General features: G+C 41.7%; 1 long non-coding RNA gene across 4 annotated transcripts in view; it reads right to left on the bottom strand.

Annotated features, from left to right (window-relative positions):
* The window catches only part of LOC144519896 (uncharacterized), a 93,866-nt gene extending 71,736 nt beyond the window's left edge, over positions 1-22,130 (bottom strand). For 2 of the 4 annotated variants that reach the window (XR_013502146.1, XR_013502149.1), the window contains exons 1-2: positions 21,994-22,130; positions 20,156-20,535 (exon numbers count right to left, since the gene is read on the bottom strand). This is a non-coding gene — a long non-coding RNA (uncharacterized LOC144519896). Of the gene's footprint in view, positions 1-20,155; positions 20,536-21,333; positions 21,643-21,672; positions 21,886-21,993 lie in introns of those variants that run through there. The other 2 variants (XR_013502147.1, XR_013502148.1) reach the window with 2 other exon arrangements.
* Positions 22,131-25,022: the final 2,892 nt, after the last annotated feature.

Below are 25,022 nucleotides of genomic sequence, written 5' to 3'. Positions count from 1 at the left end.
CTTGCATGTCCGGAAAAATTTACAGCCACTCAGTACATACGCATCCTGAAATATGTCTCTTCTTCCTCACCACATCACAGAGCTGCCATGCATGGCTCAAAGCTTTAATGGTCTTGGAAACATGTGGAGTCACAAACATTAATGTAAGTCACAAATGACTTGGAACATCTCCCTCTCTTTCTCTCCCCCTCTCTCGCACTTTAACTGGGTCAGTGTGATGATGATGATGGTGTCAGTGTCTGGACTCAGCAGCAGCATATTTGCATCAGTCATCCCAACTAGACCGTGAAGAGAAGGATTTCCCTGCTCAGCTGTGCCAGTGAGTCAGTGAAATATACCCTCATAAAACCCTGCTGGACTGAAAAGAGGCCTGAGGAAAACTTGGATCCATTTAATGGGCTCAACTTCAGGCTCTTTGCTTTTGGCGCTTGCAGATACTTTGAAAATGGAAAGTAACATCCCAAGAGACCGATACTTTACATAATGGTGCATGTAAGGCATGTAGACACGATTATTATGGTATTTTATAGATGTGTTTTTGAAGGACGGATGTAGACATTTAAGCCTCGTCTGTGGTGAAAGATCACAGTTGTCGTATTGCCAAATCTGCACTAGTTGAAAAATCTGACAACTCTAAATAAATGCAGCCTTGTCTAATTACTCTTATTTCTGCATTTACAGTTAAATAAAGTAATGATTAAATAACAAAAAAAGCATTACGCACTAAAAAGAGGGAACTGCATATTAGGTTTCTCGTTTTGCTTTGATCTTTATTTTTGTCTCAAAATCATGAGAGCAAGGTTGCTTTCCTTAAACGCATTAATCAAATTTTCATAGCATGAAATGAAGAGTGGCAGGAGAAGCATGCAGGGCTGTGAGCTGCATCAACACTCGGTGATGGTAATGCATTTAATTCTGCCGAGACACCAAGACGGCCCTCTGGTGTGCTTTAAGGTTGGATACAAACTCAGTGGTGCAGCCAAAGCTATGCAACCAAATTCAACCTCTAATTAGGCCTGCTCATCCAAATTTAGAAGGCATGTGGTAAAAAGAAAGCAGCCTCGGGACATCCTTGAAAATGTGGCTACGATTGAAACTTTGGGGCCTAATTAATTGAACGGTCTGGCTTGTCGGGTCATATCAAAATAGCTTGGGATAGTATTACAAAATTGTGATGAGGCTGAAAGGTGGTTAATTAAAACCAAAGTGAGAGCTGAGCATAACTCACATGCTGCATATTCATTTACGGGCAGCCATATTGGTTCCTTGTCTTACCTCTCTGACCATGAGGTCATGCAACATCTTGAATAAAGCACAAGTGTGTTCATTCTTCTAGTTTGCTTGATAGAAATCTTTGACAAAACAAAGTGTGATTTCTCAAAAGTCTGTTTTTATTTGTGGCTATCATTTTGTCATTCATGCTTTTCTGGAAAGGGAACAGTATGAGATGGGCTGAAAGAAAAAAAAAAGCTCATCACGTTACCGACACTCCCTTCCCACCACCTCTTTCTTAACCCAACCTCTCTCTCTCTCTCTCTCTCTCTCTCGGAAGTCTTTGATTATAATTTCCCTAAATTTTAAATTGATTTGTTTTCTATCTTTTTTTCCCCTCACTTGGGTCAGCTTAGAGTCAGTCAGCTAGGCCTCGATCCTAAGCTCACTCTCAGGTAAACCTTCAACTAGAAAAGCTCCCTATTGCTACTTTCAACTTTTCATCTCCCTGCTTTCCTCCTCCTCCGCCTACTCCTCCTCTTCCTACTTCTCCCTGCTGCTAAGTGCTTTGTTGATAAACCCACTTTAGAGTTCACTAGTCTGTCAGAAGATTTTGCTCACCTCCTCACGCTATTTGAGTAATGGGGATAAGTGTTGTGGTGTGTTTGAATTTGTGTGTGTGTGTGTATACAACAATGTCCACGTTCCTCAATACCTGACAGAAGAGTTCACATGACGTTATGTTGTGATCAGCGGGGTGCAACACACTGGTGCTAAAATAGATGAATGCCTACCACACTTATTCTGTCCTCCAGCAGGCAGCCACTCGCATCCTCAGACTTGGTGTTCAGAACAAACTGAGGAATACTTAGTAGGAACTGCAGTGGTCTCACTCACACACACACACACACACACACACACACACACACACACACAGACGCAGACACACAAACAGATTTGATCAGTGGTACCACTGCTGTGCAAAAAGGACAGTTCTCCTGCCAAGGCAACATGCTGTTGGCGAACGCTATGAGAGGCTGTCGTAGAGTCTTCTGCTCACTTAGCACTTCACACACAGTCTGTTATTCTCTGTGTCACTCACTCAGCAAAAGCATGAAGTGGTTGTGTGACTGTCCAAAAAAAACACAGTCCTGTATAACCTGGAAACAAAGTAAAAGATATGAGTCTAAGTTTTGAGGCTTAGTTGAGTCCAGAGTTTTTGAATGAGCTCAGACTGAAACCAGCAGGATAGTGAATCCTCTCAAGAGGATGCTTGATAGCTGATGAATGACCCCTGCAGCTAACACAACATGCTATTAATAACACATTCAGCTATACATCATTTTTTTGTTTTGGCTTGCCAAGTGAATGAAATGTTGTATAGTGTTAACCACAAAGGGGCCACTAAAACGGTGTTAATGCCTCTCCTCTCCCCTTAACTTCTCTGTACCACACAGTTAGCATAGTGTTTAGATTAAAAATGTTCACATGGAAAAGACACACACACACACACACACACACACACATACTCGTAAAGCACACACACATATGCTCAGACATCCTTCACTTCCTTTCTCCCCTGCTTCCATGTTGATAGATGACACAAATACACCCCTCAAACACTGTCACACACACACACACACACACACACACACAACCCCACACACATACTCTCTCTCTCTCTAGCTATATCGAATGAAAAATGGCTTATGGAAACAGTAAAATTCGATTGAATTTCATGAATATCGACTCAAAGGAAATATGTTTGGTCTCATCGGAGTTTATCTTGATCGATATACGGCTTATGCAAAACGTTATTTGCTGAATAAATAATGAATTGCGATTAAGTTTTAGGTCATTTTATGGTTGCAACCCGCCACAAAACGAAGAAGAAGAAGTTTTAGTTCATTTCCGCCCAGTATTTCCGCTCTGTTTGCACACTTGGCGGGTGTCAACAAAGACAGATGTAAGTGGACGAACAAGGAGACGCACTACCGGGAGTGTCGCCACAAATGTCCCTTATGATGCAACGATCGTCTACCACAGCCTGTAGCGCTGTCCACACCACAGGCCGCCTCCGTTGTCGTCGGGCATTTATGTGCATCTGCATCATCATAGCAATGTGTTGATAGCGTCGTTGTTTTCTTATTATAGCTTGATATGTCGCTATCAGCTGGCACATAAGCACTATTACAACTTGTGCAATATTGATCATTTGTTGGTAGATGGCGCGATCCATTTTTGTCTAGCAAAACTTTGTTCGCAAATGTTTGCTTGAATGTTGTGCGATTCAGTGCGAAAATGAATGGAAACACCTTAAAATGTCTAAAATCAATTCAATATACCAATTTCGTCGCAAAACAGCATGTGATGTCATTACGCACAGGCTTTTATTCGCTTTAAAGCCGTTGGATGGAAACACACTTTCACCAGCTTTATTCGCATGAGTTTTTTTACCGAACTTTAGATAATTTGATTGACAATTGGATGGAAACTTAGCTTCTCTCTCTCTCTCTCTCTCTCTCTCTCTCTCTCTCTATTTCTCTGTCACACATACACACACACACACACACACACACACATAACAGCCACCTTGTGAAAGAAACACGTGATGTTGGCCAATGAGAGTTAACTACAGGGATGTGTTAGTTAGGTGCCTGGAGTCAAACTGACTAATGTACTGTTTGCATACATGAAAGTCAGAGAATTTGAGAGAACGAACACACACACACACACACACACACACACACACGCACGCACGCACGCACACACACAAACAGTATTCTGTGACAAAAAGAACCAATGATCTTTTTATAGATCAACAACCTACAGCAATGATTGTCCATCGCTTTTAATTACTCTGCTGGTAACAACATTGCCATTCAACATGCCATGTTTGTCAATATGTTTGTGTTTACAACTGTTTCCTTTCTTAAACTTATAGTGCAGGCTAGTTTTCATGTTTATACATGGCATAAGTCTCAGGTATGTATATATATATTGATTGATTCTGAAGGGTCTGAAATGTTTCTGAAGCTCTGCTACCTCCACTGGGATTGATGAGATCCGTCCAGAAATGCTCAAAGCTCTGGGTGTGGAGGGGCTGTCTTGGTTGACACGCCTCTTCAACATTGCGTGAAAGTCTGGGACAGTGCCAAGGGAGTGGCAGACTGGGGTGGTGGTTCCCCTTTTCAAAAAGGGGGACCAGAGGGTGTGTGCCAATTACAGGGGTATCACACTTCTCAGCCTTCCCGGTAAAGTCTACTCCAAGGTGCTGGAAAGGAGGGTTCGGTCAATAGTCGAACCTCGGGTTAAGAGGAACAATGTGGATTCCGTCCTGGTCGAGGAACAATGGACCAGATCTTCACTCTCGCAAGGATCCTGGAGGGAGCCTGGGAGTATGCCCATCCGGTCTACGTGTGTTTCGTGGATTTGGAGAAGGCGTATGACCGGGTGCCCTGGGAGATACTGTGGGAGGTGCTGCGGGAGTACGGGGTGAGGGGGTCCCTTCTCAGGGCCATCCAATCTCTGTACGACCAAAGTGAGAGCTGTGTCCGGGTTCTTGGCAGTAAGTCGGACTCGTTTCAGGTGAGGGTTGGCCTCCGCCAGGGCTGCGCTTTGTCACCAATCCTATTTGTAATATTTATGGACAGGATATCGAGGCGTAGTCGGGGTGGGAGAGGGGTTGCAGTTCGGTGGGCTGGGGATCTCATCGCTGCTTTTTTGCAGATGATGTGGTCCTGATGGCATCATCGGCCTGTGACCTTCAGCACTCACTGGATCGGTTCGCAGCCGAGTGTGAAGCGGCTGGGATGAGGATCAGCACCTCTAAATCGGAGGCCATGGTTCTCAGCAGGAAACCGATGGAGTGCCTTCTCCAGGTAGGGAATGAGTCCTTACCCCAAGTGAAGGAGTTCAAATACCTTGGGGTCTTGTTCGCGAATGAGAGGACAATGGAGCGGGAGATTGGTCGGAGAATCGGCGCAGAGGGTGCGGTATTACATTCAATTTATCGCACCATTGTGACGAAAAGAGAACTGAGCCAGAAGGCAAAGCTCTCGATCTACCGGTCAGTTTTCGTTCCTACCCTCACCTATGGTCATGAAGGCTGGGTCATGACCGAAAGAAAGAGATCCAGTGTACAAGCAGCCGAAATGGGTTTCCTCAGGAGAGTGGCTGGCGTCTCCCTTAGAGATAGGGTGAGAAGCTCAGTCATCTGTGAGGAGCTCGGAGTAGAGCCGCCGCTCCTTTGCGTCGAAAGGAGCCAGTTGAGGTGGTTCGGGCATCTGGTAAGGATGCCCCCTGGACGTCTCCCTAGGGAGGTGTTCCAGGCACATCCAGCTGGGAGGAGGCCTCGGAAAAGACCCAGGACTAGGTGGAGGGATTATATCTCCAACATGGCCTGGGAACGCCTCGGGATCCCCCAGTCGGAGCTGGTTAATGTGGCTCGGGAAAGGGAAGTTTGGGGTCCCCTGCTGGAGCTGCTCCCCCCGCGACCCGACACCGGATACGCGGACAAAGATGGATGGATGGATGCTACCCTATGGAAAGGCACTAAAGAACAGAACAAAAATGTGTAAAATTACAGCTAGAAAAAAACAACTCCATATAAAATCATGACTGATTCTGAGTGAAATCTAAATGTAACTTATGTCACACTAAATCCCACAGTCACATATTAGGTAACAAATGTTCATAAATATGTGCTATTCTCTCATGTCAATCAGTTCCCTAGATCAAATTAAATAATTAAAAGACAACTTTAGGTCCATACATTAGCCTCAAGTCAAAGTTGAATTAAGGGTAAATGCATATGGAAACGTATAGAAAGCTGCTAGCTTCCCAGATGTGCTTAATGAAGTGAGAGTCTCAGTCGACCCCTCTGACCTGCACTAAGGCCGTATAGGACTAGAGCTATAGAGCCCTGAGGCATCAGGCATGTTTGTGTGTGTTAAATGGGTGAATGAGAGAAAGAGGTGTGCGTGTGCATGTGTGTTACAGTCTGTTTTTATGTGTGTTTATGCATATACATACATTTGTGTGTGTGTGTGTGTGTGTGTGTGTGTGTGCGTGTGTGTGCACTCGAAGCAACATGCCCCGAGGCTGTGACAGACGGACCCTAAACCACGTTACCCACACACCCCACTGCCTCGCTTAATAGTGCATGAGATAAGAACATTTGGACATTTTGGCTCCCCAGACTGAGACGTTGGATCCAATGGTTTTGGATTGTTGAAAGGAAATTCCATGTCAACAACAAGATGGGTTGACTAGGGGATATAATATAAACACAGACACACTCAGTAGCTATACAGTACAGTATGGGAGAAACTACACACTTTGTTGCACACGGAGGCCGGCACATACTGTACACATGCGACAAGCACAGACATAAACAGACATACACTGGCACACATTGCACACATGGGCATGAACACATGGACACCAGGGGACAAAAACAAGCTGGCATACACAAAGGCAGAGCAAAAACACACTATGTCAAGATTCGTCCATTGAGATTTACTTTGTACAAAATATTAGGTCCACCTGCTCTTTCCATCATATCAACTGATCAGGTGCTGTCTGTGTGAGAGGCATGAAAACGGAGTTAACACTAGAAGAGTAGGCTATCAATGTTGAACCGTAGATATATTTTACTCCCAACAGTGCAGGACAATTTCATGTGTTCAGAGCCAGGTAAAAGTCAGCAAGCTGCGGCTTTAAGAATTATGTGTTTAACATTACAATCTGCTGTGGACTACATAGCATTTAAAGCACCATTCCCAACTCTGGAAGCCTGGTTTAATCTTACTCTGGCATTACCGGTGCAGTTTAACAAGTGTGGTAACCAAAAAAACGGTGAGTCCAAAACTCACTAAAAAAAGTAATACATCATCATCCTTCCAATACAAGTCAGAGGTAATCTGAGGAGTGGAACCTTCTAAAGCAGCAAACTCTCACAGAGATCAGATGAACACATGTGACACTGCAAGACTCAGGGAGTGACGGAAGCAATGCACACCTGCAAAAAAAGAAGGGCTGATCAACAAACCATTATGGACAAAACTATAGTGTCTAGCTAAGGAAATGGAAAGGAAGAGAAACAGGAGGAAAGAAAAAGCGTTAAACACTGTAAAAAAGCATTTATGCTCAAAAAATGCCATAACACAGACAGAGAGCGGTAGAGAGAGGGAGGAAGAGGCAGACAAACAGCCAGAAATGCATAGAGAGAGAGAGAAATAGAAACAGACATGCAGCCAGTCAGAAAGGCAGCAAGAGATCAAGATATATAGTAGAGAAAAAGACAGACAGGCATCCCAAATGTGACAGGTGGAACACCTTGGCGCAAGGGAACTTTCAGTGCAAATACTGACAGACAGGAATCCATACCAGCATGAAACAAAGAGAGGGAGAAAAACAGAGAGAGGCAGGAGGGAAGAAAGTCAAAGTGTAACTAGAGGGGAGAGAAAAAGTGACAGAGGAGGGAGCGCAAGCACGGTGCATGAGTGAGAGCTTGAGATGATGAGAGAGACACACAGACTGATAGAGAGTGCATAACTCAGCAGGGATTCTTACATGCTTGTAAGGGCACAGTCCAACAACAAAAGAATACTCCACATGACAAGGACAACTTGTCTTTCCTCCACACTCTCTTTAGCTTACGTTCTGAGACTGTAAAACAGACTGTAAACCAGCCTGTCAAACCAAATTACCAGCCATCCACACTGTAAAAGATGACTGCAGCAAACTGTCATTGTCAACTTTGTTGTATTAATAGTTTTACAAGGACATAACAAATGGGCTGTTCTAACTTTTCTGTATGTCCCAGACAAAAAATAATGATGCCACTTAGTGCAGTATTTTCATCAAACGAGATGTTTTTTTGCTTTCACAAGCTCTGACTATATATTTTAAGATCCTTTGAGTCAGCACAAAATGACAGCATTGTATCAGTCTACCAGACTAAGATACCTCCGAGACAAGAATAATACAGACCCTTGTCTAAAAGTCTGGAGTTACCCTTTTAAGTGAATGCAAATAGGTACGTGATGTTTCGAGGAGTAATGTTAAAATGTGTGGCTGGCATGGATGCTGTCATTGTCAAATTTGCATTTCTGTCTAGCATCATTTCTGTCAGTGTGGAGCCTAGTGAACTGTCGATGAACTGAGGAGGAGGCTGCTCAGTGTTCTCACAGTCTACTGTGGCACTCTGTGTGTGTGTGTGTGTGTGTGTGTGTGTGTGTGTGTGTGTGTGTGTGTGTGTGTGTGTGTGTGTGTGTGTGTGTGTGTGTGTCATAGATAAATCAGACAGTGAAAATGAAGTCAAAAAGAGGGATAAAGAGGAAAAAGGAGGAGGCAAATGGAAAAGAAAGATGGAATAAATTAGATAGTAATAAAGGGATTAAAATGGGGGGAGAGAATGCTGGAGAGAAGCTGTAAACACCTATTCACGTGTGTACGCTGTAGGTTGTTGATCTGTAAAAAGATCATTGGTTCTTTTTGTCACAGAATACTGTTTGTGTGTGTGTGCGTGCGTGCGTGTGTGTGTGTGTGTGTGTGTGTGTGTGTGTGTGTGTGTGTGTGTGTGTGTGTGTGTGTGTGTGTGTGTGTGTGTGTGTGTATGGCCACAGTTCACTGTGTCAGCAGCTTTCATTACCACACACAGCTGAGGACATCAGAGAGCGTACTTAGTAGCTGGTAAAGCATCCTCTGTCTAAATAAATCTAAATACAAACAACTGCAGCACAAAGACCGACACACACACACACACACACACACACACACACACACACACACACACACACACACACACACAAACAACAAACAGCAGAAAGAAGAGAGGCTCACCAATGAAACACAGAAGCACTGATGCACATTAAACACTTGCACACATATGCATACTGTCGAGGCTGGAAGTGGATTATCTACCCAACCCAACTGAAAAGTAGCCTGACTTGTGCACAGGGATTAACTTTGTATGTGCAAGAATATTCAAATGAATCTGAATTTAATTTGAGCCATAACAAGGCCAGCCAGGTTCCTCTAGGCTGCCTAAGGTGGTGATGCGAAGGCAAGGTAATTTAAGAATAAAAGTAAATGAGTCATGTTAATGGAAAATTAAGCTGCATGTGAACATTCTTAATTCCCTCTAGACCAATTAAGGTGTTTACATGGGGCCACTTCAATCTTGAAAGAGAGCAAATTAGTCCTGTTCACAATAGCCTGAATGTAACATAGCTCCAGCAGTCGCACTTGTTACATGAGTATGATTAGTCATGATTAAGGCGACAGTACATGTTCATATAATAGGGACTGTTTCATTTTGGGATGGTTAAATCACCATTTTCCGGTTTCCAAGTAAGGATAACATGCCGACTGATTAGAGTTGTAAGTCTCCCCTCTGACAGCTAATTGAAAGCTAACACTGCCAGTCTGTCAGAGAGTGCAGGCTAACAGGCTAATGCATAATTGAAAGCATGACTCGTGCTTACTCAGCTTCTTTCTCTGCTGAAGATGACACCTTGACCTTGTCTGGAAAGAAATGTGTGTCCACTGTGATTCAGCACCAGTTGGTTAGTCTTAATTAAAGCAGTGGCTTAATGTTGAGGAGTTTTAAACATTGCCACAGGCTATACCAAACACTGTGTGTGGGCTGGGCGTGCGTGTGTGTGTGTGTGTGTGTGTGTGTGTGTGTGTGTGTGTGTGTGTGTGTGTGTGTGTGTGTGTGATCATTTCAGTGCCTAAGATTGTCAGCAAGTCACAAAATCACACATACACACACACACACACACACACACACACACACACACACACACACACACACAATTTGAGTCAGAATCTAATTTTATTCAGCAAGGACATTTACAAGTAGCATGAAGTTGACCTTGTGAACTGGCTCTGGCAACACACCATAGTACCGAATAGCTAATGGCTGACGCATAGTAATTACATGCATATTAATAAGAGCAGGGCATGACTTGGCCTTATTATTACGCATTGACCTCATATGAAAAGACTTAAAAATAAATATGTCAGCCTTTATTCTCCCCTGGATCTTTTATATAGTCTATAAAAAGCCTTAGCTTTTGCAATCTGGATTTGTTTGACCTCGTACAAATGGGACAAACTTACATTAGTGGGGAATTACTGCAGGTGAGTTAACAATTTGGCTAGCTTGCCACATGCTAACATGTTTATAGTATGCCCATTATTTTAAAGTGCTCTCAAATTAAATTAAAACTCCTACTTCACTGTGTTGTGCCATGTTTTATTATAAATTGGGCCTGTTTTCAGCGGGCTGTGTCCAGCATAGAACTATGATTGAGTGTGGGGCATTTACTTGGTCTTATTCAGCCCATTTCCAGGCACTCAGATTATGCCTTGCACTGAAATAAAAAATCATGTCAGTGCAGATACTCTTAAGGCTCTGACACACCAACCCGATTATCGGCCGTCGGACAGTCTGGCGAGGTCGGTGACTCGAGTCTGTTCCCTGTGTTCCGTGCCGTCATCAGTCGGAGAAGCCATCGGCATCCATTTTGGCCGATTTGACTATGAGCTGATTGGTGGGATGCTAGCCCTTGACTAGCGAATCAGCGCTTCTTCCACAAGAAGAAGCCCGAGAGCTGACAACGCCAGTATCTCCTTATTACTAGCCATTACGCGCAGAACGTACACTCAAGTCGGCGTCGCTTCGGTGTGTCCCGAGGCACATTTTTGAGAGACGGGAGCCGACTGATCAGTCCGACTGCCTTTTCTGCCAACGGTCGGCCGTCAGGTTAGTGTGTCAGAGCCTTTACAGAAGACTTTAATAGTCTGAGGCATAATCTGCCTCCGGGAAACCCAACTTTTACATTAACCATCACATGGCTATAAATGGCACGGCCGTACAAAGATTTCAAGACATGAATGATCTCTGATGCAGACTATGAAAAGAAAAGTGAGGCAATCACTAATCAATTTTGATTCATCTTACATTATGCTATTACACCATCATACAGCATTATAATTAACTAATGACGATGACAATGACAATTAATTAATAGTGTCATTTTTCTCTCTTTAGACAGATTTTGAGATAAATAAAGATGCATAATTTTAGCAGTCAAGAGCTCAGAAAATGTATTTGATAGGGAAGACAAAAAAAGAACAAAATTAGAGTTACAGACTGGGCATAAAGCAGCATGTATAAACATATTCAAAGTCATCCTGGTCCAGTTGACATCTTGTTTAGGTCTAGTTGTTGCCAGGTTACTATCACTGGCTGTCTTCATGTGATCAGTATTCTTTCCAAGGTACAGATACAGGAAGGAGCCAGAGGACGCAATGAACTTCATCCCACGCTGTAATATTGGTATGAAAAACAAATCTCATATTTCTGAATTCAGAGTTGTATGCATACACAAAGGGCGTAAGGGGTGTGTTATACCCACAAAAAGCGAGAGAGACTGGGACAGTTTAAAGTCTGATATCTCAGCTAGTGTTACAGGACATAATCTGATTCATCACACCATATCCAGCTAAACTCAAATATATCTCCATCAAAACAGATCTGATTCACTAGTCAACCATAGTACACAGTCCTGACAATGGTGTTATGCAGCAAAGAAAAAATAGAAAAAAGATATGACACCAGATATTATTTTGGATTAGCTTGCTTGACTATCACTGCCCCAACTGTGGGAAGAATAGCCTAATAGCACACAGCATCACATAAATACACACAAAGATATTATTTTAGGTATTCAAGTCAGAATCCCTCTTGTTTAGTACTGATATGTCACCTCACTGTAATCTGACAGTTATATCTCAACAAGGTTACAGCTCATCGCAATACCGCCAGGAAAATAGCTCTAAGCTCTCAAATAGCCACATTACTGTGGATTAGCATTATAATAGTAGGCCAGTACAATATCAACTTTTAATACATGTTTTATATGTAGTTTTTAAAGCTCTTAGAGGGGAAAATTAATTCACTATGCTTGATACCATTAAATAAGTAAGGACAAAAATAGGGGCTTGTATTGTATCATCTAAAAAAAAAGAGGAAAAGACAGAAAAACATTCTAAAGTGACACTTCCAGGACAGCAGGATTGGAGTTTGTGCTCAATTTTTTGCATTCCCTTATGGTTTTACATCACTGTAAATTCTCAGTCATTCTCCTTTGCTTTTATCCCTTAATGAAATATTTGCTGTTTTGCTGTGATCTTTTTTTTGTTTTTATATAGTAAATATTTTAAATAATTGCTGTCAAAATATTACACGTTCTCAGGAACTCAGAGGATGCGGGTTTCAAACAGAACTGGAGGCTTTCATTTTCCTTTCAGTTTACAGAATACGGCTGGCAGACGCTTTAGTCTGTGCTTAACTGGGTTGTGTCTGACAGTGAAGGCAGTTTACTATCTGATGCAGAGAAACTTTACTTTCTGGCTGCCAGAAATGTGGAAAGGATGACACAACATTACTTGTTTACAAGTAGAAAGAGGATGTAAGCAACCCCCTCCTGTCTTGTCTTGTCTCATCTCAGCTCCGGAGAAATGAACGGCACTACTTTGAGTTAGAATGGAAACACTGCAAGTATATGCAAGTATAAAAGTATAAATGTCTGGTTGCAAAGGTTAGCTGCCCACTGACCAGGGTCAATGACAGTTCCTGCTATGCAACTGCTCCGCCAATTTAAACTCATAGCAAAGGAGATGCAACATCCATATGTTAGTATGATGGAAGCAGCCCCCACTTGCAATAACGGTCCAAGAGGCAAGTCCAAATCATTAGCAACAACACAGTCCAAAGGGTAGTGCCTATGTAGGTGGTGGACATGACACCACAGCAGGGACGCAGCCCCGATGTGATACTAGAGTCAAGGTGCGTCATGAGCTACCCCACCCCCCACACACCTGCGTCAGTGGAGAAGAAAGAAGTGTTAGTAGAAGTTTTAGTGTGGAGCAGGCAAGGGGGGGGTCAACCAAACACAACGAACCAAAAGCCTTGGGCAGCCATCCTAATCCTCCCACTCCCACATGTTGTATCCCCTGCTCAAACATGTTTGGTTTTGCTACAAAAGGGTCAGAGGGAGAACTGTGCATGGAGAAACGCAGTGACATAGCCAGGTCATGTACTCCCACACAAGACTTGACAGTCCAACCATTCATTAATGGTGGGCCTTACTCTCCTCCAAGTTGATGGTCAAGCTGGGTCTCCATCATTAGCGGCAACTTTGCTCTTTATAACCGACTGGAGAAGGCCAGCTTCTCTTCCCTTGTTGTCTGACACCACTATGTATCAATTAGCTTGAGACATATTTTATTTAAATTAGGCTGTATAATACAGTACATAACAGATTTATTTCCTTCACTTAGACAAAGCATGAAAAAAAAGTCAGTTTTTTTCCAAATCTATCCACTCAAGACAAAAGAAATAGAAATAGGCCTTGCAGATGAAATATTCAGTGATGAGTCTCGTACATATCGCTACTGATTCAATCAATACTTAAATGGATACTTTTAGATGTATGATAAGTCTCATGAAAACTGACCTTGTGATGTGTAGTATGGCTCTGCAAGGCCAGCAAAAGATGTCCAGGGAGTGCATAGCCACCAACAAAGACATGACCATGTTCTAAGTTGATGTTATAGACTGTTTGCCATAAAGAAACAAAACTGCTAACAGATGTATGTAAATCTTTTCATAGAGACTCTTAATCAGGATTCAGTGGCAGAAAGTTTGGTGCTGGTGGTTTCTGGCATAAAAAGCAGCAGGAGTAGTTAGTTTTGATCTTTAAAACACAGCTTTTACCTATATTGAAGTAAGAGTGAAGACTGTGCAAAAAAGGAGATTGGCTAGCTTTGACAAAGATAGCCATTATGGGTGAACAAAACAAAGACGTGTCACTCACCTGTACAATCTATAAATCTGAGAAAGAGGCAGCACAATAATGGACTGGCTATGATTGAAAGGACATGTACTTTGTAGAAGTGTGATGCAAAAACAGAAATAAGTGTCCACAATAAAAGCTGTCACCAAAAATGATTTTATCAGTCTTTATCCCAGTTTTAAACCACAGTAAATCACAGTATTAAAGCTCAGCAGTACTGGTATCACTCAACTGCACTGTGCCTTCAGTATGCAAGACAGTGTTCATCCTCTAATGACACATGGATGTGTGTGTTTGTGTCTATAAAATCATTGCTTCTTAATCCCCTAACTACCAGACAATAACAAATTTGTCTGTGATAAAATCCGGGTCTTTACACATGTGTCTGTCTGTCTACCAGGCACCCTATCTTCATACGTGTGTGTGTGTGTGTGTGTGTGTGTGTGTGTGTGTGTGTGTAGTTGCTCTGTGTGACCGTGTGTTCCCATGAGAGTATTCCTAATGCATGGCTGTCCTTGTGCATGTGTGTGTGTGGAGTAGATTTAGCTTTGATAAAACCTCCGTCTTTAGAGGGATTATCAGTCCATCCCCAGACAGCAACATGCTGTGCATTTATGGAGGTAATAAGTTGACCTGCAATAGACAGGCTAAAGCTCCTATTCGAATGTGTGTCCCTATATCAACATCTGGGCTGGGAGGAGAAGAAAGCAATATCTTCAGAGGCCGTTAGACCTGCTGCGCAACACACCATGTGAGCTCCTATTCAGTGAATTTTGATTTTCCGCTTACCTTTATGGGTTTCTCCGACTGATATGTCATGCTATTGTCTGCCGTTCGGTTTGGACTTCACTAACATCCCAGAGGGCAAATGTGCAGCAGGCAGAAAAGTATAAGCCCACAATGTTGCACACAGCGAGACTTTAACATTTAAACCCAAACATACATAAGTAAATAAGTAGCAATCTACATGACAAAGTCCTGTCCTCATTTTCCCACAGAGATCTAAATCATTGCTTATCCGCACTAAAAGCAATACAAATGTGTTTGGCTGGATCTCAGTCATTGCACCATTATTTAACATTATTATATTTTTCATGATTTTGATATTTCAAACTAGGACAAAATCCCTGAAAAAGGTCATACAATTGTGGATTCAGGCTGAATGGTTTTCAGGTCAAAACAGTAAAATAAATCCAGACAGCTATTATTTGCCAAAGCTAACTGTGTGTTGTTCATGAGCTCATATAGCTCATTTAAATGTTACCTTTTAGTTAGCAATCTTATTGGCTGTAAAGAATAAGAAAGCTCTGGAGGACGATGTTTTCCGTAAACTCTCAGTCACAGTCAGAAGTCAAATGACTACTCCACTCCGTCCTGGTGAGAGAATTACTATAAACTGAAGAGAGACAGATATAAAGAGCACTATGAAGCTATGTGTCTGTCTTATTCTTGTCCTTTACTCTCTTTTCCCCCTTCCCTCTTCTTCTGTCTCACTTCTCCTCTCTTGCTTTTTCTCTCTCCCTCCTTACTTTCCTGCCCATCATTTACCCCCATGTCTCTTTTCCTCGCTTCATCTCCGTATGTTCACTCTCTATCTCTCCCTCCTCTTCCTTCAAACGCTCTGCCTTGTGTGCAGTCATAACGAAATCATTTATTCCTGTCCCCCCAGTGCGGGTATGTATTAGCATGCCAGCAGAGCACGTTAACTTATCTCGCGGCCACAGGCGCCGAGTGGTAAAACTAAGCTCTGATAGTTTGCAACGGGATGACCACAGAATGCCTGTAGCTTGGAGAATTAGGACTGTCGTCATGATTAGTAATGGTGTGTCTAATGTTTTACTGCACTGTAATTTAGTGTACTGTACCCACAGTGTAGTGTCCTGTTTGACTCGCTAGTATGCACAAAGGGACCATCAACCCAGATTCAGCTGTTAGGGAAAATTATTATTGCAGCCATTTTTTAATTACTTAGCTTTATCAATAGAGTCTGTTTCTTTTTCTTTTTTTTTTATCAAGGCACATAATCTGTTGGAGCGGCTGTTCCACTTTGAAGATCCAGCTCGAAATGTATTTGTCCATCTGTCAGTGCATGTATCAGAGCATCAAACATGACATTTCAGAGTGCAAAAATAGTATGAATAAAGCACAATGTAAACATATGCAGTAGTGGGTCAACAGTGTTTCATGTGTCAGCATCAAATGCTGTGAAAACAGATTGGACCTTAACTGGTATTTGTAGTCATTTTGTTGTGGGATGAACCAGAAAATCTAACTAATGTACACATACATGTTTATAGTGACTTCATGGAATGCCCACAAGCTACATGCAACGAGTGGAAAAACTAAACCTGATAGCTTTCCTGAGGCTGATCACAGGACGTCTGAGAGAATTAGGCTTACGCTAGTGATTGGTTATTCTAGGCCTGTATTGTAGTCTAATACACTTTGCGTAACATCAGGCCAGCTCACGGACATGCAATGCATTACAGAAATATAACTAGAAAAGAATACCTAAAATACGTTGGTGTCAATGTACTCCCACAGTAATATGCTTTGCGGTCCTAATCAGACTGCACCAGGAAAAAAGAATGAAGTACTTTATATTAGTGTAACTGCAAATGCAGATAGGATGAGAGATTATGGTGACACAGATTTAGTTGTGCATATGCTGCAGAGACAGAGATGGTGTGAAACCATTGCCCGTTTTAATGAGCATTCCAGCTTAGAAGGATATTGAGACTTCAGAGCTGGAAGATGCCACAGATTGCTGTTGTCCCATGTAACTCAATGGATTAGGTTTAGAAGCTCCCACTGAGATGTCCGTACAAAAAATGCATTCTCTCATAAAGCGTCCACCAAATGGCAATGTTATGAAAACTGCTATGTACTTGATAATAGCATTACAGATAAGCAATGTAATTAAGCTACACACAGTGGGACATACTGTGTTGTAGCTGAAACCATGCTTGTGCAATGCCTATTAAGAGCTCAATGCTGAGCCTGTCACAATGATTAGTTATGCTAAACCTGATGTTTCTGTTTTACTCACAAGTTCATTAAATGGGCACTGAACTGAATCCGCACACTTGTAATCCACAGTATCATAGGTAAATACCCAGGCTGTTCTAATGAACCATTTATACATATAGCTACGAAAAGTAAAGCACTGTAATTCATAGGTATTCCATGTATTTATTACTGTATGCACCACAGTAACTGCTGCTGTATCACACTGCTCTGGTCCGCATAGGGAGGAGTGGCTAGGTGGCCCACTTGAAACCCATGGCTTTCAAGTGGGGGAGCGAGTTCGTGTCCCGGAAGAAGTTAAGGGGAAAACACAAGATTTTCACCTAGGAAACAGGTGTTCATGTCCCAGGAGTACTACTTAAATGAACCAGTGTTTTAATCCAAACCACAATCTTTTTTTCTAATCTTAAATAGTTGTTTTAGTGACTCAACAGCAACGGCCTCTGAAAGGACTGTCATCTCGCAGTGCTCTGTACCCAGCTTAAAGTCAACTTTTGTTGGTTAAACTCAACTGCAATGGTCGCCTACTTTCGTAGGATATCATAGGAATTGGTGTGCATAAGTTTTCGTACAATATCATATGAACCTGTTCATGAGAATGTGTTGAAATAGTGGAGCAGGATGGTTGGAGAGCTCCAAATGTTGTAAGCGTCCTGCCTATATTCTATATTGCATACAAAATTACATGTACAACAACAGAGCTAGAAATTCGAGAGAGTTTGTTTAACATTTGAACATCCTTTTCTCCACCCCCCTCTCTCTCTCTCTCTTGCATCCTCTGTCCCTACCTCCTGTATATGTGTGACTCAGCACCTATACTCAACCACTGACCTACATCTGTCCCACCTGTGTGTCACAGAGTTGAATGACCCACATTCCCACTGACCCAGTCACGACTTGAGCCTGTTCCACAACAGCAGCAAGAGGCCGTTTCCCCGAGTCTTAAAGCTCTACTGTTCACAAGTGCAGGTTATTATCGTTAAGCTGACATCGATACTGTCAGGTACCCTTACGTTCTTTTCCCTATAAATTTGATGTTTTGGGCTGCATTAACGTAATCTTTTACAATTTAGTTTCTGTAATTTAGCCTATAAATGCATACATAAATGTACTGCCACATAAAAAAAGACAGCATCTTTATCCGTTGGCTGAGAGTACCACTTCCATAATTTATCTTCATCAGCCTGGATGTTCTTTCCTCACATTCCCATTTACATCTAATGTTTAAGGGGCTGATGTATTTTTTGGCTAACGATTAATGTACGTTTGTAAACGAAAAAAATGTCATCTCTCCCCACTCTCCTCAAGTTGTTCCTTGCACGTGCTCACAGTGATAAACAAGTTATTTCTGAGCGGACATGGTATATTAACATCAGAGCACACAGCCAAGAGCAACAGCTCTGTATCTGTGCCTCTCTCTGCAGCGTGGTGAAAATGTGATGCTGCAGGACCACGTGCGCTGCCATGCACAGAGGCCTGAGGCGGAGCTTGGATGCCGACAAATACCACAGCATGCTCTCATTGGCTCTCAATGACATCATTGATAAGGAGCGAGTGTTGCTCTGTCTCTCTCTCTCTACCTCACACTGACACTGAATGTCTCGTGACTTTTTTTCCAAGATTTAACAGGCTTGCCTAAATTAACTGCTGCATAAAAACAGGCACAAAGGGTGCAAATACACCCTCTTCATTTTAACCCTCTTTCTCTCATGTTTTGCTCCCTCATGAACTAGAGGAATTTGAGGAAACATTTCTCTGACTGGGGTCAACTGAACAAGCTGCAACTACACCACACATTAGATGACATGTATCACAGAAGATCTGATTGTGAACAAATTATAATAGGCCAAACAGACTGCACTGGATAAGTCAAGTCTGCTAAAACAAGCTTTGCATATAACACAATGAAGTTGAATACACTATATGATCAGTCAGAAAAAAAATTATGCAATCTTGTCAAGTTAAAAGCAAAGATTTATGTAATAGTGGTGTATAAGAAATATGCATATATATGATCCATCATTATTTGTCAACATTCAGTTATTTAATAATTACGCTCAGTGCAGTAAATAGGGCTAGTGCCACAAACTTGGCGGTTTAGACACTTTATTGGCCAAATGTGTTTCTAACTGTGTATTTAAGTATATAGCAAGTGTGAATAGTCAACCCTGCAAGTTGTAGCTTCCGTTTACAAAAACGCAGGCTATGGCAAAGTTTCTGTATCTAGAAATACTTTTTTTTGTTGTTGCTTTGTTTATTGTTGTCCAAACTGCTTATATTGACTTCTTTTCTTGTGAGTGATGAACAGTGACTGACATGATATGATAAGCCAGTGAATGGCATAGTTGCATTATGGTTGTCTCCAAATTATCACAAGTTAGAGGGAAAATTGTTTGAGAATGCTCCAGAGCATTGATTTTTTTTTTAAGATGTAGCTCAAAATATTTGTTTATCAAATTCATCTTTTTTGGTTGAACTTAAATCAGCTTTGATACCACATAAGTGTACTATAAATAAATAAAAGTTCAACTGATATTGGGAAATAAATGGGGGTGGTGTGTGTGTCTGTGTGTGTGTGTGTGTGTGTGTGTGTGTGTGTGTGTGTGTGTGTGTGTTCTTGTTTAACTATATTCGTGGGGTCCAAAAACCATGAATACAGTATACTTGTGGGGTCTGGACAGCTTTGTGGGGCCAAAATGCTGGACTCCACAACTTTAAAGGGCTGTTTGAGGGTTAAGACTTGGTTTTAGGATTAGGGTTAGAATTAGGTTATGGTTGGGGTGAGGGTAAGGGTTAAGGTTAGGTATTTAGTTTTGATGGTTAAGGTTAGGGTAAGGGGCTAGGGAATGCATTATGTTAATGACGGGTCCCCACAAAGATAGTGAAACGTACTGTGTGTGTGTGTGTGTGTGTGTGTGTGTGTGTGTGTGTGTGTGTGTGTGTGTGTGTGCTGGTCAGATCTGCTATCAAGTGAGCAAGACAGCCATACAAACAAGGGGTTGAACAAGTGCCACATCCCAGTACAAAGTAATATCACCTACCATGCGGAGGCCCGAGGAGGATCATAAATGCAATATCCTGCTATCCCAGTGAGTGACTTTGGGCTGGGACGTTGTCTTGTGGAGAGACACACTACACATATTTTATATTCCTCAAAGTGTCTCCATGAGTTTCAGATTTCCAAGTGTGCCTAAAATGCATCCCGCCTGGCACTGCTGCTCCTGAAGTTTAAATCCTTATGAGATGAGTCTTCACCTTCTCCAAAAGAAAACTGCACAGTCTCTTAATCCTCCTCTGCGTCTTAAAAGCTGCTTGATAGGTGACTCTGTACATCTTCCAAGTGATTTCCACATATTTTTTCTTTCCTTAACCTCCAACTGGAGAAAAATGCTTTGCTGGTTAATCTGGTGTTAAAATCCACCTAAGGACAGATCCCAGAGGAATAAAAGAAAAAAAGAGTGAAAGCATTAAAACTTTAAGCACAACAAATTTGCTCATTGCTTAAAACTGGTAAAAAATAAAGAAAGAAAGAAAATGAATGATACATTATATGTTAAATGATCTTGAACTAACACTTTATGTGTAAAAGTCGGTATGAGCTGTATGAGTTGGAAAAAGTTGAAAAAACAAACATATCCAAAATCAAATGTTTTACAGAATGCAAAACTAATTTTGGTTCATATAACAAATACATCCTGTAAGTGCACATTGTTTTCTGTTGCCCGATTAAAAAAAAGTTTAAGGGTAGGGCTACTATACAATGGAATGCAGCACATTCAAACAAGTTGTTTGGCCACACCTTCACATGATGAAGAAAGTTTTTTTTTTAAATAATGTAAACTGCATTAGTTATGTTTTACACACTTAACAAAAATCAAGGTGCAAACTCTCAAATAAACCTGAAGTTAGTAAATATGTATCTTGACGTGCACCGTCAGGTCTTATATATTTAAAATTTAAAAAGGGAAATAAAAGCGTATTTCTCAATTTGAAGATGAAACAACTACATTCAAAATATTTTGTATCGCGTGGAAATCATTTTATGCGTTCAAAAAAAAGTTTGCGCTCCTTTCTGCCGGTTTTCTTTGTATGGAGTAAGAACAAAGGAGCCTTTAGCCTACTGTAACAAAGAAGCTGCAGCGACATATACCTGTTGCTCTGTTTCCAATAAACTATAACAACTTTCAGAGTTTTCGAGACGAACATATTTCGTATTCACCTTTTTTTGCCCCAAACTGTATTCCTTATTCGTGCAACAAGTTGAATTATGTGTAACTGTTTTGTTTCTTAGAGACTTTACACCTGATTGCATTGTTCGGAATTCCCTCAGTGCACTGGCAACTTCGCAAGACCACGAACACCACTTCATAAAACTACGGCACCTGGGGAAAACTATTTACAAACTATTGATGGACTAATACTTGTCACTTTGTCTTTTTTCCCAGCGTGCGTAAAAGGTCCTTTTCTCCGCAAACTTCTGACAGGCAGTTGCTTTGTCTTGTGCGTCGCAACATCCCCAAGAGACAAAAACACGGCAGCAGCACAAACTCCATCTCACCTCCACTAAATGCTCACTGACAGTCAATTCAAAGTATCAAATGTTGAGTATTGTTGAGATTTATGAAGATGCGTGCCTGAGCATCCCCTCAAGTTCCCTCCTCAAAGCGCCCCGCATCAGACAAAGGAAAAGGGGACCGCTCCTCTAGCGCTCTCTCTCTCTCTCATCGCTGCCTCTGTTTCTCTGTGTCTCTCTCCCTCTCTCTCCTGCCTTGTGCTCAAGTTTGAGCGCTGACGCACCAACTAACAGCAGCAACTTTTAACTGGAAATAAAAATCGGAAATCACTCCGGGGGTGCAAGTAAAGGCAGAAGACAACTCACCTGGGGATGTTTTGCTCTGTGCGCGTCGCCGTGCGTCGTGGAAAAAGTTTGAGAGGGCACATCTAGCTTTGTGTTGTGGAGTCCCCCTTTGTCTACACGTGTGATAGATGGATGGGGCTCCTTTTGGCCGCGCCTAGTTCATTTCGCTCTCCAAAGAGTCCCGCCCTCTCAAAGTCAAACAACTATATGCACACAACAGTGCAGACGGACTGTGGATATGTCTGATTACTATCGGGGACACGGCGGTTAATTGTTTGGTTTCAAATTCGATTTCTTTCTTTGTTTTAGCTCACCAACTTCACTTGGTCAGTTTACTTAGTTTTCCCCCCAATCAATTAGGCCTAAGTAAGTCAATCTGTAAATCTGCCGTGAAATATGTACAGTATATGTTATTTTAATTCATTATTTAATTCATTATTTTACCATCTAGCATCTTGCAGGTTTCGCCCTTTGATAACTCTCTCTTTTCTCTTAGTGGCCACTAAAACGGCTTTAAACTGCCACACTCTTTGCTTCACCATTTCTTTTCTTGTCTTATTTCTCAATGTCAGGTGTGCACATTAGCACAGCTGGCTGACAAGAACTTTCCTGGATGCACCGCCTGCATGTAGACGGCCGTTGTGTCTGGACAGCAGCAGCAGGGGAACAAAGGAAGAGACAAAAGAAAAAAAGGTCTCATTGTTTTGTAATGCACAGAGTAGCACGTAAATGTAAAGCACCATTTGGAGTCAAAGTAAGCCTGTGAGGTTTAGAAAAATGACTCATTCTTCTTGATAATGTACCCCCATAATTTACTATTATTATATTATTATATATATATTGTATAACTAGATTCATTTGCTACATTTATAGACGACTCACATTATTACTCGGTTTTAATTATCACCCCAATCTATTATTAACCCCTGCTGCTAATAACAAACAGAAACCTGATTGCATCCTAATATTTGATTAAACTGAGGACAATAGGTAAGACTTTCGTATCAAAAGGTTTGAGTTCTGTAGACATGTAGTTAAACTACTTCCATATGCATGTCCTTTTTTTGTTGACAAATCACTATAGTTACCTTTTAGCAAGATCATTTCTAGGTATACAGTAACACACAGTTTTCCTGTGTGTGTATTGGGAGGGGAGGCGGGGGAGAGAGGGAGTAAAGTAGAGTAGACAACAGAGACAAGCAGAGGCCGAGCAGAAGTCATAACTGGGTCTCCCCTATGCCAGTTGTAAGTCTTCCTCTGTTTCCTAATTGTAATATTGTCATGCCCCAGAGAAAGAAATCAACCAGACAGACAACAGACTGGCATATGCAAACACATGCAATGACAGTCATTAGACACACAAACACACACACACACACACACACACACATTCATGTTAGCAGGCAGATAAAAATGTAGTCTGTGGTCCTGCCTGTTACTGCCTGCACTTGCTTCCAACAGACGGACAGGTAGTTATTCCATCTCTTGGCAGACACACAGGTAGACAGACACACAGGAAAAACCACCCTCACCCACCCAGACAAACAAACAGGAACTTCACTGTGGGTTCCAGTTTGTGTGATATTTCTGTTTGCGTCAATGCAAGCCTACGGGAACATCTCAGCAGAGCCAGTCTGGTAGAGACTAGAAAACTAAAGATAGCAGACAACACCACTCTGTCCTCCATTCATATGCCAGACAGATAGAAATAAATAATGAAAAATGAAGGTAACTGCTGTTTGAATCGAAAACAACAGAAGCACATGGTGTTAGTGCAACAGAAACACATGGGGGGGAATTGAAAAGAAGTTTAAAAAAACTTTAAAACCGAGAAAGTGGAGAAATAGTCACACCCCCACCACTACACCATCCACCCCCTTTGGGCTGAGCATAGAACAGCTACATTAACAGACAGGCAGACATAAAGATACATACAGTCATGCCTCTCTCACCCTCCCTCCGGCAAAGCTCTTATATCCTCTCTGCTGTGGTTTTACTGGGCCACTGACTCCAGCAGTCAGCCCGTTCCGCTCCACTCTGCCCTGGCTGCTGCCTGCATATCCCCCACTGCGGAGTCAGCTGAGCCAGGCATGAGACTGCACACTGAACAGGCTACATACAGCTTAGAGGAGCTTAACACACACACACACACACACATGCAGAAATGCTGCAGCTGTTAGTCAAATTTGCAAAATTATACCACACACCGAAGATATTATCTCTTTGTATGATACATATTTATCATCAGGATGTTAAGGTGTGTGTGTGTGTGGGGGGGGGGGGGTTTACACTGGGTATAACAACATGCTATGACCGCTAGCTGAAAAGAAGGCCGTGTTTACATTCTGTAGTTACACACAGCCAATTAAGCTGGGATAAAATGCATATGTCTGCATATTGGTGTGATGCTGCAAGGGCTTAGTTGTAGCAGCTTCATAAAATCACTTATGGATTAATGCACACTCGCTGTATTTCTTCTACAACTGCAAGCATAGCTGTTTGTTGCACACAGCTACTGAATGTTGAATGTACTAAAATACACACAGTTGCATGTGTTGTCTGTTTTGTGTGTTGCACTTATCTCCTGTCGTTAAGGTGAATCAGAATTCCTGTACATAATATTGTACATGGTGTAAAAAAGAATTATGAAATACCTACTTAACGTCTTGTTACTTACCTACTCATTACACACTTTTAAACATTAAACTAATTTGACATGCACAGGAGTTTAAATAATTACTTATAAAATATTTAAATAATACTGAGGAGGCTACATAGGCCTACCGTACCATGTGCGACACAAAATGATGAAGTGCGTGAATTTATTCATTTTTTTAAGCACATGCCTAAACTCTTGCTCTGTGATTTTGCATCCAATTACATCATTAAAAAATGTATAGCTCTATGAACTGAAATAACCACTGGTGTTTACACCGTACATAATGGCTTTACATATATAGTCAACCACAGTAACAGCTATGGCACCTATAATTTTACACAACTAATTAAGTTATTATGCACATAATAGACTAGAACAGTGCTAAAATATT

The sequence above is a fragment of the Sander vitreus genome, chromosome 6 (assembly GCF_031162955.1).
Source record: "Sander vitreus isolate 19-12246 chromosome 6, sanVit1, whole genome shotgun sequence".
Lineage (NCBI taxonomy): Eukaryota > Metazoa > Chordata > Actinopteri > Perciformes > Percidae > Sander > Sander vitreus.
The sequence above is the reverse complement of the archived record's forward strand: the minus strand, read 5'-3'. Positions and strand labels throughout refer to the sequence as shown.